Genomic DNA, 12,549 nt, shown 5'->3' with positions numbered 1-12,549 from the left:
TTACTAGAAATTAAAGAATCACAAATATAAATAGTCACAACACTATATTCACCCAAAGAAAAGTCTTTAAAATATATGAAGCAGCACTCTATGCTGTTAAAAGTATTTTGGCAGGTGTGCATTCTTTACATGACTACTTCTACAGCATAACATGGTTCACACACTGGTAGTGAACACTGTGGTGTTTTAATGATCATTCATCACATCTTGCTTTAGTATGAGAAGTTGAATCCTCTGTGAATCTGTGTTGCAAACTGTCCAGAACCATTTTACAAAACAAAAATGCATAGGAGCCAATACTTAACCACAGTAAGTGGTTAAACCTTTCATTTCCAGTTCACTGACACAAGCAGAAACAAATGAAGCCATAATGTTAGCATTTAGTTCTGGTGGTGGATGCAAGACCATTTTGTTTTGTTTGGTTTTTATTTTTTCCACTCCCTGAGGTTAGTTGTGTCTCTATAATCATAGCCCTACTTTGTAGTTTGTTTAACTGATTCTAGTCCAGTTTCAACCACATTTTTTTTTAATGCAGAAGCTTCCATGTAGGCACAAAACAAGTTCCTTTTATGCCTAAAGCTCTCTTCAACTGTGAACAACAGACATAAATTTATACATTAAAAAAAGTAGAAACTCATCTTCTTACCATCTTCTAGGACTTGAGGCTGAAGGCAAATATTAGAGGTTGAAAGTAGCCAATTCCAACATGAATAAAGTGATCAGTCATTTGCTTACCTGACACATCTCATTATATTAGGGCTGTGATTTCCAAGCTTACTTTTCCAGAGTTAAATATATATAACATTAAGGGTAGAGAAAACAGCTCCATCGTGATCTCATGATAACTACTTTCAATTGTAAAAAAAGGCACTGGAGGACCACTCTTATGTCTTCTTTTGAGCCATGTGTGTTTAGCTATTCCTTAGAAACTTTAGAGAAAAGTCAGTGTCACAATACTTGCTCATTAAAATTCTTGGAAGATTAAGATTTATTTTTAAGTCAATAAAGAAGGAAGAGAGACAAGCAAGTTTACACAGATGTCACGTAGTATAATTTCCTGAGTCCTGTGAGTTTTAGTGTCTTTGTGTATTTGAAAAAGAAATTAAGAAATTACTAGTTACTCGTGGCTGAGTTTTCATCAATGAATATTTACCTATTAGTACATGAAATGCAAGGAGCAGTCTGTAAGTAGCTCATGGTTTATTTTTAAAATTCCAGGTGTTCAGTTCATCTGCATATAAATATGACACCCACACAGGCATGTGAGTTTATTCACCAAAGTAAATAAAGCTCCTCGAATGATATATCTTGTATTTTCTTTAGAGATCAATCCCACACAAACCGCATTATTTATTCAGGGTGATATTAAGATGTTCACTCTTTACAAGAATAAACACACCGAAGATGTTAATGTCAGCACTTCATTTTCCGTGGAGCACTTGGACTTAAATACAGCCGAGGAGCACATGACATTTTCTTTGCATTTTTCCTCTCAGTATTTGATTATAGCTTTCTATTTGTGGTAACTTACTTCTAAAAGACATCACAGATTTAACTTAAAGATTTAATTGTTATACTTCTAGTTTTCGAAATACATAACCTCAGCATAAGTTGATCATTTTTACTCTTTGATGGAAGAAACTAGTAAACATTTAAAGATAAATAAGACCACCAAATTCTAAACATTTAAAGATAAATAAGATCACCAAATTCTATTTCTCTAAAGAGAGCTGGAAGGGGAAAAATAAAATAGAAAGCAGGAAACAGCATGAGGAAACTCATCAAGGTCATACAAAATTCAGGGTAAAGCAAAGAAGCTGAGGGTTATTTTCCAATGATCTGAGTGCTTTAGGACCCAGTAGAGCCCATAAAGTGTGAATAACAGGGTAAGATGAATCTCTCAACCAAGAGTCTGTCTGCATAATTGACAAACAATGACTCAAGGATGTATCCATAGAGGTTTTTTTTATTCCAGCTACCCGAACAACTGATTTAGCAAGTGATGTGTGGCTGTGGAAGTTCTATTCTTTTTCAGTTTCTACAAAGAAATCATTATAGTTGGGTGTGGTGGTTGCACTCCTATATGCCTAACAATCTGGGAATCTGAGGCAGGGGTATTGTAAACACCAGGCCAGCATGAATGAGTTAGGGATTTAGTCAAAAAAGGGTCAGGGGTTGGTGGTGGGTTCAAACACTATTACAGAAAAAGAAGAAAACAAAAATTATTACTTGATTTCTGGATACAGAAATTTGCTGTTACTTCTTTGGGGTTAATGTCTTTTATCCTGTTACTGTTGGGATGGGAGTCCTTCCTGAAACTAATGGTGACCATTTACTTGTATAAATTTCACTCCGTAGAAGAACAGAAGCCTTTTCCAGATTACAGACTGAAAATTTCTTGCAAAACACAATGATTGCTTGAAAATTATCATATAATTACCAAGTAGAAAAATCATAAGTGAAATTTTAAACTAGCAAAGAAGATAAAGAATTCCTGAAAAATCTTAGGAAAGGTCAATAAAAGCCAAAACAACATATACTATATCTCAGTTGATTTAGTAGAAAAATGATACCACATTCATCAATGCTGCATCACAAAGTTAAATGACTTCAAAATATAGACATAAAAACAAAAGATATAAAACTAAATGTTTCATTGTGTTAGATATTGTAATAAGCAATGTAATTATATTTTGATTAAATGAACAAGTACAATAAAGTCATGCATAAAAACATTTGACAAACAATTATGAAACAAAAATTATACAAAACACACTGCTAGTTTATCTCAAATTTAAGAAAAAAATGTAAAGAAGAAAAAAAGATTATATTTTCATTCATTAAGAAGAATAATTGCTCCTTCAGAATTCATGTAATAGGCAGGAGACAAAGGTATAGCCTGTCAATTGGGCAAGTGAGCATGACCTGTCTATCAAAGAGGTTCAAGACATATTCCACCACACCCTGTACCTGGTACTACTCTGAAAATGCTGTCTTCAATTGTTCTGGCCTGAGATCAATTCAGTTTTCTTGTAGGACATCCGAGAGCTGATATCAGCATGATGGATAAGAGATACAGAAGACTATGGCCATTAACCTCAGGATTACTGTTCTCTTTCTTTCACAGTGCCCCACTCTCACTCTGCAGAGAGTGCTTCTTTTCCTATCTTTCATAAATGAAAAACCTTGCCATCTTTTTTGCTTATCTTAATCAGTTCTTTGTCAGGATACCAAGCAGCTGAACAAACTGTAGAAGGAGCCCACAGCATCCCAGCACCCTGGTAACAGTCATGTTGAGCCAACCAGGAGGAAATAGCAGTGTTACTTTGTGGGTCAGAAAAATTAGTGGCTCTTTCTCCCAAATTGCTTTGTAGTGAAATCAACATGGTACTGGAATAAAAACAGATCTGAAGGTCAATGGAATAGATTAGAAGACACAACCACAACTACAAACACAATCAACCATCTTATCTTTGATAAAGGGGCCAAATATGTTCACTGGAAGAACGACAGCCTCTTTAATAAATGGTGCTGGAAAACCTGGCTCTCCATATGCTGAAAACTAAAACTAGACCCATGCTTATCACCATGTACTAAAATATAAATGGATCAAAGATCTGAATATTAAAACACAAACACTAAATCTATTTGAAGAGACATTGGGTAAATACCTTGAAGACATAGGGGTAAGTAGAGAATTCATGAACAAGAATCAAACCACATGCGAACTACTTCCCAGAATCAATAACTGGGATCACATCTTATTAAAATGTTTCTGCATGTCAAAAGAAATATCCAGCATAGTGAAAGAAACCCCACAAACTGGGAAAAAATACTTAGTGAACTTTCCCTCAGACAAAGGACTTCTTCTAAACATATAAAGAATTAAAAATATCAGACCCCCGAAATTCGAAGACCCAATCCAAAATGGGCATCTGAGATGAATACACAGTTCTCAGGTGAAGAAATACAAAGGCAAATTAATATATGAGAAAATGTTCAGCATCATTAGTCATTAGAGAAATGCAAATTAAAACAACACTGCGATTCCATCTCACTCCAGAAAGAATGGCCAGGACCAAGAAAACTACAAACAATAAATGCTGGAGAGGCTGTGGGGAAAAAGGAACTCTCCTGAACTGTTGGTGGGAGTGTAGATAGGTGCATCCACCATGGAGGTCAGTCTGGAGATTTCTCATAAAGCTGTAATTGGAAGTGCCATTTGTTCCAGCTATTCCACTGCTAGGCATATTTCCAGAAGAACTGAAAGCATCATACCACAGTGATATATGTGCCCCCATGTTTATAGAGCACAAATCTTGGAAACAACCTAAATGTCCATCAACTGAGGAATGGATAAAAAGATGTGGTATTTTTATACAATGGAGTTCTACTCAGCTATAAAGAATGATCACATTGAGGTATTTATAGATAAATGGATGCAACTTGAGACCACATTCATAAGCAAAATAAAGCAAACTCACATGTATGAATATGGTATAGTCTCTCTAGTATAAGAAGTTTAAGAGTAAATAAGATTTTATGGCAATCATGATTTCCCATTACATTTCTTTGAAGCGTTATAATGTTTTTATTCATTAGTTGGAATGTTTTTATTGTTTTGTTTGATTTTATTATGTGTGATTGTACGAACAGTTGTTTTGAAGAAAACATCATTGCAGTCATTGCTGATTTAATATTATCTTGCTTTGAAGTCCTACCATGCTTTTGTTCTTCTGTTTCTATTGGTTCTATCATGTTATATCTCATTGGATTTTAATATGTATGATAGTATAAATAATTTTTTATGGAAAATGAGATAATATAGTAGCCATTGTTCTTTTTCTGTTATTTGGTTCTGAATGCTCTGTAACTCTTTCATTCTCTTGAATGGTTTTATACTATTTCATCATGTTTGATACTATTGTATGTGAAGGTATGCTCAATTATTTCAAAGAAAAGAGATGTTATGGTAGCTACTGTTAATATCCAGTTGTCTAATTGTGAAGTGCTGTGTTGCTTACATTGTTCTGCTCTGATCTGCTTTGTTCTGTCCTCTTTTGTCTTAATCTCTTTAAAATAAAATTTAAAATATTAAAAAAGTGACTGGATCAGTGTCTGGTTACTTGTGCTCCTGCGTCATGCTGTGCTGATTCAGCTGTTCCTTTCTCCCTGTACTTGCCCCTTACTGCCCCACAGGGACAGGTTTGTGCCACATTGCATAAGGGTGGGATCCTGCTAATCAATACATAGTCATCAATAAAGCACAAGCAGAAAATTCTGCATCTTCTGTAGGCACTGTTTTACTGAGCATGTTGCTTCATTCAATGAAAGGGACACAGAAGGCACATGTCTAAAGATCTTTTGGAAATCAAAAGGCCAATAGGTAGAAATGGTCACCTTACAGCCCCTCAAAAACACTTCCCTTATTCCTAGTTCCTGATGAACCACTTAAACCAGTCTATCCCCTAATCCCCAGGAACACAAAGGGCCTTAATAGCACAGATGTAGTTAAAGGGGTTTGGGTATTATTGAGAAAGTAAACTAGCCCTTTTCGAGGGACACAGTGCACAAACATACAGATTCTTCATGATGCTTACATATATTTTTAATAACAGGTGAAATAGTGAAATAAAAATAATTAATTTTTCAATATTTGGTAGGTAAAATATTTGGACCAAATTAGTATTGAAGTAATATACATTCAAGCCACTCAGGTGTGACTCAAGATGCAACGTATGTGTAAAAGGAAAAACAGATGATTAAGTAAAATGCTGCACAAACTTTTGCACCAATGGTGTTAAATAAAGTAAGCTTGGGCTTAAAGCTGCTCATACACTATCTGACAAGTGAAAACGCATTGTTGTCCAATACAAGGAGTCTAAATGACAATGGTCCCCCTCTGTTAAATGTGAATCTTCTCAAAACTACTTTATCTCAAATTTTCTCAGGTTAAGAAAACTGGAAATCACATAACTGCAAACTCTCCCACTCTGCCTACAATAACCCCAGCAAGCCCAGACCACCTCCTTTGTTAGAACCTGTACAGAACAGAGGACTTGCAATTTAATTTTATCCATGTACAACCATGTGGGGAATTTAAACATATACTGGTCCTAATTCACACTTTACCCTGTTTCCCCATTCATAAAAGGCTGTATAGGTAGTCAAGGTGCTCTTCAAACAAATTCTCCCCAGGTTTGGGCTCCCCTGGTCCCTTCAGAATAATTAATGGCCTTCTTTTCACCCTCAAATAAATCAAGGTATGGCAAAGGCTTTCCAGAAAAATAGAAAGAGCCTAAAGTGAACTCTGGGAAAACTTTACCAAAAGACTTCTGAGTCTTGGATGCACTGATTGCTAATAGCCCTCACAAGACTCAAAACATACCAACGTCTGGGCTAAATATGAGTCCACTGGACATGGTACATGCTAAGCCTTGAGATGGAAGTAGACACAGATACCAGGAGACTCCAGTACTGCTCTGTGTTGAGCTAAGTAGGGTCACTGATGACCCCCGTTATCCACCACAGCGTATATGAGTAACTGTATCAGGACTGTAGTTTTTAATTAAATTGATAATGTGAGTAATCTTTATAAAGCTAAGCTTCTCCAACTCTTGGTAGTTTATCAAATATCACTCTCCCCGCTGCATTCTCCTCCATAGCAAACATAGGAATAAGCTTAAAATTTCCACTGGATCTATCATAACCCGCCATTGTAGACAGACCAGCAAATATTCTGACTTGTTTCATGTTATATTTGGACTCTACTTTTCCAATCTAACAGTAAAGTTTAGTCATTTACAACTTTAGATAGTGATCCACACCTCAGCCTATGACTCCTGGCTAATTTACTTACTTATATTTTTCTCATTGTTGAGACAAAATATCCAGGAGGAAAGATTTATTTCAGCTCACAGCTCATACAGGTTTCAGCCTAGGGTCAGCTGGCTCCAAGGCAGGGTGGCATGATAGAGGGGCACCGACAGGAGAAACAGTCTATGGGATCAGACAGAAGGCGGCCTCCACGAAGTAGCAAATAGAAAGTGACAAGCAATGACAACAGCAGTCCTCCTTCTATGGAGGCCACCTGCCCTTAGGGGGAGTACAATCACCCCCACCCTGACGCACTCTTAATCAAAGCATCCCACCATTTACCAATCCCTGCATCACAGCCTTGATTCCAGCATCATGTATTCTAAACCAAGCCACCTCCAAAAAACTCCACCTATGACCATAAGAGGCTTTGGGAGAGACACTAACATACAAGCTGAGATACTCACAAAGCTTTCTTCCAGCAAAAAGGCAGCTCAACAGTTCATCACATACAGACCCTAGTTCTGTCTTACTGTCTTCTGACAGATTTTCATCCCAGCCAGTCAGCCATTGTATTCCTTTAATAATGGAGTTCTGTAACATGTGTTACGGTGTGAGGGCATTTTACCCACTCTGGGCTTCTATCAGAATTTGATTCCATCCTCCTGAACCCTACCATTTTTGTATTAAGTAGATTTGTAAAATGAAACCATCATGGTGAGTTTAACAATATTCATGGTGTCTTCACCAGGGATGGATTCTATGAGAATCCATTTTCTTTGCTTATCCATAAAAAGCAACTTTTTATTCATTAATGTCTCACTGTAAAATACAGCAATTCAGTCACATCTTCAGTCTCCATTTTGCATTCTAATTGTCCTGATTTTTCTACATCTATGTGACATTGTCTACTTAACTCTTGAAACTTTCAAATTTACTTTGAGAGCTGGGATTAAATTATATCAAAGTCTTGGTAATGTTGATTGTTTAGTCTCCCATGGGTCACAAATATTCTAAATGCCATATAGAATGATGAACTCTTTCTAGAAGGTTTTCAATTTTCTTTGTCTAGATCCACTGAAAGAATCACTATCAAGGACAGTTAGAGCTTTATGAAATGTAATTCTGTAATAATAAGACTTAAAGTTGAAATTACCTCTTGATCTAGGGGCTGCAGAATAAATATTGTGTTAGCAAGCATAAAAACATTTATTCATTTAAAAATTTATGACTTTATTAGTACATATTTGCAGTACAAAATGATTGCATCCTGCAGGAGGGAGTTGGTACATACGCATAACACATTTTAATTCATCTTTCATCTCACTCCTTCATCTCTCCTCTTGCCTTCCTCTATCTCTTGGTCCTCTTCCCTTATGCAAAAAAAAATATAGCTCCCTAATTCTTTCTTTTAGTTTATTTATTGTTTATGCTTTGAGTTTCTCATCTGAGAGAAACCGTATGATATTCAAGTTTGTGTTTCTGATTTATTCACTTAACATCATGGTCACATTACATTTACATCACAACTCTTGGGTCTTTGGGTAAATTGTCAATAGGCAGTAATGTCTGGAAAAGTTTACTTTTTTTCTGAACAGTAGGTCTGAGTAGTGGGCTTAAAATATTCATTAATCTATGCCATAAACAAATGTGTTATCATTTAGACTTTGTTACAGTCAGATAGCACAGGCAGAGTAAATTTACTATAATTTCTAAGAATGCTAGGTTTTTCAGAATGATAAATAAGCATTAACTTTAGCTTCAAGTAATCTGCTGTGGTTGCGAGTAGCAAAAAAATAAACCATTCTTTCAAGGCTCTGGAGCCAGTCACTGACTGAAATCTCTAAGTATCTTTGTCTTTCTTATGCTTTATAGAATTAAAGAACTGAAGACAGTTAGGCCCCTGCTCCAGATTAAGTTTTGCTAAAATGCAATATTGCAGGTATTCGGTTTCCTTCCAGACAATCAGGTTTCTACCATGTAAGGAATGAAGTTGTTTTCTTTCTTTTTTTTTTTATCATAAATGTTTTCAATAGAGTAACACTTTTAATTTTCTTCAAGAACTTTTCCTTTGTAACTTGACTAAATGTTTATTGCTAGAGACTTCTCAGTCTGTCACAGCTTTATTTATGCTTTTCTCACTAAACTTAATCATTTCTAGGTTGTGATTTACAGTGAGATATCTGAAGGTCTTCTTTTGCTTGATCACTCAGAGGACACTTCAGGATGTTTGCTGACCAAATTTTAATATTCTTGTGTTCCAAGGAAACCAGAAGGCTGGAAAAGAGGCAGAGAGATGGGGAACTGGCTAATTCATGGGGCAATCAGAAGGCTCACAGAATTCAGTTATGAAGTTCTCCAACATAGATGGGCACAGTGTGGCACCCCAAAACAGTTTCAATTATAATGTTAAAGGGCATGAGCACACATCAGCATTACATGGATAAAAATAATTAAAATCATTGAATAGTATGAGAATTACCCAAATGTGACATGGATATAATAAAGTGAGCACCTGCTCTTGGGACAATTAGTTCCAAATTATTTATTCATTGCAGAGTTGCCTCCCACTTTGTCTTATAAAAGACAATATTTATAAACTGCAAAAAAATGAATTGCAATAAAATCATACCTGCCTATAGGATAAATATATGTCTAGAAAATTAATGTTTCTTGAAATATTTGCAGCAACATTGTACAGGAGCTCTCTGTTCTCCACATTTTTCCAACAGTTTTCTTTTGTCTTTGTGTAATAGCTAAGAGTGAGTTAATGTCTCATTGTAGTTTAATTTTAATTTCTAGATGATAGTGAGAATAGCCATGGTTTACTTTATCTGCATGTCTCTTTTGAGATGTGTTTATCTAGACACTTTGCACATGTTTGTTTGAGTTACTTGCTCTTTACTGTTGAATTACTTGAGTTCTTGACATATTTGGGAAATTAATCCCCTATCAGATGAAAGTTTTGCAAATATTTTCACTGAACGTATAGGTTGTCTCTTTAGATGTTTTCTTTGTGATACAGACAGTTCATTATTTTTATACAATTTTCTTGTTGAGTTTTGCTGTGTTGCCTGTGTAAGATATTTAAATCTTTTTAAAGGCAAATGAAAAATATTTACCATCTTTTCAAATATTTTTATAGTTTTGGGTACTGTATTTACATATCTAATTCATTTTGAGATGAGTTTTGTATCTGTTATGAGACAAGTTTCCTGTTTCATTATTCTCTTTATGCATATGCCAGTTCTAATATCATTTTTGAAGACACTGGTGTATTACAGGCATCTTTCTGGAAAAATTTTTATCCATAATGCCTAGAATTTTTCCTAAGGTTTCTATACTATTTCTTTAGTCAATACATTTGTTTTTATGGCAGTATTATCTTGTTATGATTATCTCAGCTTTGCCATAGTGTTTGAAATCCATATTGTGCTGGTTCAAGCTTTATTCTTTCTGTTCATAGTTTCTTTGGCAATTTCGGGTATTTTGTGGTTCCACCTGAAATTCACCATTTTTTTCCATTTCTGTGAAAAATGGGATTGGAATATTGGTAGAATGTTCTGAATATCTAGATAGTTTTTAGGAATATAGACACATAAAACATGTTAATTTATCCAGATAATGAACACTAGATAACTTTCCATTTACTTTTGTCCTCTAATTTCTTTCATTATATTCTATAGTTTTCGTTGCAGATATGCTTATTTCCTTGCTTAGATTTATTCCTTGGTATTTTTGTGGCTTTCATTAGTGTAATCAGTTTATCAAAAAGAACAGTACATGCTTTCATTGTTCATTTGTTTGATCATATTTTATGCTATGTCATAGTTTGAACAACTACTTTGAAGATAACAATATATAATATATTAACCACTATTAATGTCCTATTAGTTTTGAAATTCTGTATGATCATTTTTATTCTTTTTTATGTGTTGATATTTTAACCTATAACTTTACTATATTTGTTTATTGGATCTAATTTGGGGGGAGAGATTTACAGAATTTTCATTTTTTCCCCTCGTACTAGAATATTTTTCTTTTGCTTGTCTAATTGGTTTGACAAAAGATCCAATAATACATTAAAGAGAAATAGTGAAATTGAGCATCTTTATCTTATTCCTAATCTTGTGGAGAAAACTTTTCAGCTTCTCAACAATGCATGTGATACTAGCCTTGTGCTTTAATCATATGGTACTTTTAACATATGTGTTGAGATACATTAAATTTATGCTTGCTGAGAATTTTGTCACAAAATGATATAAATTTTGTAAAAAATTATTCTTCATCTCTTAAAATGGATTTTTTTGTCCTTTGTCCTGTTAATATTTTGACATTTATTGGTTTTGATGTTGAATCATCTCTGCACTCTAAGGAGAAATTCCACTTGACAGTGATCTTTAACCTTCTGATGTGCTACTGAAATTTGTTGAAAAATATTTTGTTGATGATTTTTACATATATGCTTATCAGGGACATTGCCCTACAATTTTCTTATAATGTCTTTTCCAGGATATAGTATCAAAACAGTACTGACATTATAAAATGAAAATATTCTTTCTTTATTCAATTTTTTGAAATTTTTGAATATATTTAGCATTTTTAGGTGTTTAGTAGAAGTGAGCAGTGGTGCCATCAGATCCAGGGATATTCTTTTATGGGTGATATTATTGATTAAATATTCTTGTTCATTTTTATCACATTTTGATGTTTACTCTTGCTTTATTAAGTCATGTTGAGTTGTGTGCTTTCAAGATTGTTTTCATTTTTTTCAGATTGTTCATTCTTTGGTGTGTAGATTTTCATAGCTGTCTTTCATGATTCTTCATATTTCTTTTACATCAGCTGTCATATTTCTTCTTTTGATTCTGATTAGAATCTTGAAACAAAATATAGAAGATTTCTGTGGCATGTTGTAAATTCATATAATATTTTATAAATGTAAAATATTAAATACATTTATAAACTGATAGAAAATTAAAATACATAAACAAAATAAAGATACAAAAAATAAAAGATATAAAATGTGAGCTATTACAAGTTTTTGTATTGTCTTCTAATAATCGTTTATGTATGTTTAGTACATTATCTTAAATATAGTTATATTTGCAAAAAACAAAATCACATATTCACGAACAAAATTCGTTCTTAAGTGTCCTCTAAACAACCATATTTTTCCTATTCTTTAACTACTGAAAGCAACAAGATAAGTTTGCCATTCATCAAAACCTTTTCAAATCCTTACTACCAATACTCTAATTCATATCTTGATTGCCTATTTCCTGAACTATAGCAGGACATTTTGTCACTTATCTCTCCTTTTAAGTCATTCTCTATAGTTTAAAATATTTATTCTACCCCCAAGTTTGTTCTGTAATATCCTCTTTGAAAATCTTATCTCTGTGTATTGCTACAGAATATAACCAAGCAACCAAGCAGCAAAATGTTGGAGTGCATCCAGTTTTGTCTGCCGTTCTGACTTCCTCAACTCCATATCTGCTTATTCCCATGTCACTATGATGTAAAATACTTCGGTAAAACTTACATTTTACTTATAAATAGAGAAAACATGACTACAAAATATAAGAATATTAATTTTCTTCTGACAATACAAAATAAATACACAATTCATATTCAAAGGGCTATTAAGATTGTTACTCTAATAATGTACAAAATAGAAAGAATAAATCAAATTATGATGACAAAAGAAACAACAAAGGTGACCAATGTTTG

This window comes from Cavia porcellus, unplaced genomic scaffold, assembly GCF_034190915.1.
Source record: "Cavia porcellus strain 051 isolate PalLab524CR breed Dunkin Hartley unplaced genomic scaffold, mCavPor4.1 scaffold_14, whole genome shotgun sequence".
Classification (NCBI taxonomy): Eukaryota; Metazoa; Chordata; class Mammalia; order Rodentia; family Caviidae; genus Cavia; species Cavia porcellus.
Note: the sequence above shows the minus strand (reverse complement) of the source record.